This window comes from Octopus bimaculoides, chromosome 25, assembly GCF_001194135.2.
Source record: "Octopus bimaculoides isolate UCB-OBI-ISO-001 chromosome 25, ASM119413v2, whole genome shotgun sequence".
Lineage (NCBI taxonomy): Eukaryota > Metazoa > Mollusca > Cephalopoda > Octopoda > Octopodidae > Octopus > Octopus bimaculoides.
The window spans coordinates 16,018,081-16,021,479 of NC_069005.1; the positions used below are offsets into that span (position 1 = coordinate 16,018,081).

At 32.2% G+C, this 3,399-nt stretch overlaps 1 protein-coding gene across 11 annotated transcripts in view; it reads right to left on the bottom strand.

Annotated features, from left to right (window-relative positions):
- LOC106877382 (RIMS-binding protein 2) overlaps positions 1–3,399 on the bottom strand; it is an 888,511-nt gene that overhangs the window by 665,784 nt on the left and 219,328 nt on the right. The gene's annotated exons all lie outside the window — the stretch shown is intronic.

A 3,399-nucleotide genomic window follows, 5' to 3' on the forward strand; every position in this document is an offset into this window, starting at 1 on the left:
GGGGGGGGAAGGAACCTACTATATCCAAAAATGGTATAAAGGTATCCAAATTAAAGATGACGAGAAAACAAATTCATACAGTTCCTACAATCACTTCAAAATGGTTTTAATGGTTCTCTGGGTAAAGATAATGGGGAACCAATTGGTAAGTCACTCCTAATGAAGATATATCCAATAACTACCATTGTAGGAAGTATGTTAACGATAAGAAGAGGTAAATTGATAAGAATGATGAATATAAAACATTGGACTGAGTATTCTGAAGTAAAATCCATAAAACAAAACCTGAACACAAATTGTTTGTTATATATAATCATCATCCTCGTTTTAATGTCTGCTCTTCTATGCTTGTATAGGTCAGATAAAAGTTGTTGAAACAGATTTTTTTATGGCCAACCATCACTGGTTTCTAAAAGGTATATTTCCCTGAGTTCTTCAAATACCAACAACACAATGATTATGTTTACATAGAAATAAACAACACTGCTTGTATGTCAGTAATGTTTGTTTACAATTAGAGTGCAATGTCAAGAAAAGGAGACACAAACAAACATGAACATTCACACACACATACCCACAACAGGTTCTTTCAGTTTCTGTCTACAAAAGCTACTCACAAGGCTTGTGTGTTTGTGTGTGTGTGTATACAATGTGAGTGTATATGAATAAAGTTATCCAGGCAGGTACCATTGTAGCTCTCAGGTATATTCCAGATTAGAGCTAACCGCATCAAATAGTAATAAGCATCAGTGATCACTTAGTATGAGCAATCCTGCTGTAATTCTTCTGATGAGTAACTCCAGGTTCACTTCTCTGGATTGTGAATATTATCAAGAGTGTAAATTTTAAAATTTACACACCTTGAAATGTGTGCATGTGTGTGAATGTGTGTTAGTTGTTTACTATGATAAAAAAGAATATGAATACTGGGTCATCAAATAAATTCATTTTTTCCTGTTTATTTTAAACTTTTCCAATGTTATTTGAATTCACTCAAAAAATATTTTTATTGCAGTGTTTTGGTATTTTATGGCTTTTTGTGGCAGTATTTTGCCTCCAGAAAATTTGTTTACTCTTTTCGAAATTTTGATAAATTTTATCTCTTTTCAGACATATGACAATGAAGTGCCAAGTAGAATAAAAAGCTAATGAATTTATCCAACAATCCAATATTTGAGGAAGCAATTATACTGTAAACATAAGGACTTGGCACTTGAAGAATACCAAGGTCAAAAACAGTCTGAACAAACTATAAAAACAATTCTTTAAAATCCAAATCAATCCTGGATTTTTTTTTCATTCAGAACTAATATATTTAAGAATCCCCTGGTATGATAGATTGGCAAAATTAAAGTAACTGATCACAGCCAACAGAAAATTTGTCACTAAAATATGCTTGTTTTTCTTCTAAATATTCTTATTAACCAATCAAATGAATCACTTTTAATGTAAACTGAGAAATTGTCACTGAATTGAAAGCATATATCATTTAATTCCATGCATACAGTGGTGGTGGGGTGGTGCAGTATTCAAAGAAAGTGTATAAAAAGTATCTATGGATATAGATTTTTTTTAATTGAAAAAAAAAAAGAAATAAAATAACAACCAATTTGAAAATGAAATTTGATTCTAGAATATTCAGGTTTTTGATCTCTAAAATAACAACAAAAAATATAATCAATTATCAAGTTATAAATGATAGGAACTGTGTTAATAGAAATGCTTAAATGAAAAACTATCCATTTTGTCTCACCCCCCCCCAATCACAGAAAAAGGGAGATGATGATGATGGTGATAACATATATACCAGATATATACTGGCATACAAGACGGAATTTGAACTTTAAAAAAGTCATCCCAAAACTGGGGGTCATCTTATATATCCCGTATAAAATCTGAACCTTGACTTCCCGTGGTTTAGAGTAGCACCAATGTCAATGGCAAACAGTGTAAAGCACTCGCATAGATTCTATGGTTCTACAGAGCAGTATTTTCAACTGACTCTTGCACATATCGATGGAAAACACTGTAAAATACTCATGTAGATCCTATGATCCTACAACTCAATATTTACTACTGATACTTACATGTATGTTTAGGAAGCTGGATTAATAGTACAATTATATTAAAATAACAGCACAGCAAACTCAGTGGACAGACACCAGTTGCCATTTGTAACTGCTGACAAACAGAGAATATAAGCTATCAGCCCAATCAAACAGGTCCCAGAGTTCATGCTGTTTACACTGCCTCATTAGAGATGGAAATATGTGTACCACAGAATTGAATGTTCTGTGTGAATTTGTTATCATAGCATGGAATGATATTAAAGCAGAAACGTTCATCAGGGCTTTTAAAAAGTGTGGAATATCTAATTCACTAGATGGTACTGAGGATGACATGCTGTGGGAGGATGAGAGGGAATTAGAAGTCGAAGCTACTTCATCTGATTCTGAGTTTGATCCCTACGATGATTCTCTGATAAATGTCACAATGTACTTCAAGAGCTTCTCAGATGATGATGATGATGTGCCTTTTGAAGGTTTTTAATATATGATGACTGAAGTAATAATCATTTTATTAAACTATGCAAATAAAATTAAAATCTTCATTGTTTAATTTGCTTTTAAAATTTTGTGAATTAGTATCTTAAATGGATGTATATATGTATATTTCTGAAAGAAATGTATTCAGTATACAAGTCATCTTTAGCACCCAAATATTAATATTATACATGTACCTACTGGTGTAATCAAATGAATTAGAATAGAGTAGATCAGAAACTGGTGCAAGCAATTCGAACACAGCCCTACCAATAGTCTTGCGAAGCAAAATAAAATTTACAAATTAAAGAAAATAATAGTAGTGTACTTTATAACAACATTTCTTATATATTGCAATATAATATTATACATACCATGAGTAAATCTATAAATTCATTTCAAGTAAATGATGTTATTATGGTACACCTGACACTATGTTAGTTCCTATCAAATAACTAACACCTAAGTGATGTCACAATGGTAGTGCTTACACCAGCCAGGTATGTTTGATGAGTATTAGAGTAGGTAATTTATAATATTTGCCACTTTTTGAAAAAGACTGCAGAATTGTTGCACAAAAAGTTTACTGATTGAAACATGGTTAAAATGCTATTAAAACACAAGAAAAGCAGAGGTTTCAGGGGCTGGTGGGGAAGCTACAGCTTGTCCAACACCTTTAGCTATCAATCTTGCACTTTTGGTGCTCAAGCTATCGTCCATGAAAACTTGGAGTAGTCTTATACAGCAAGTATAGCTCAGAAGCCATTTTTTAAATAGGGGCTGTCTTGTACACCACCCAGTCGTATTATACGCCAGCATATACGGTATATATATATATATATATATATATATATAT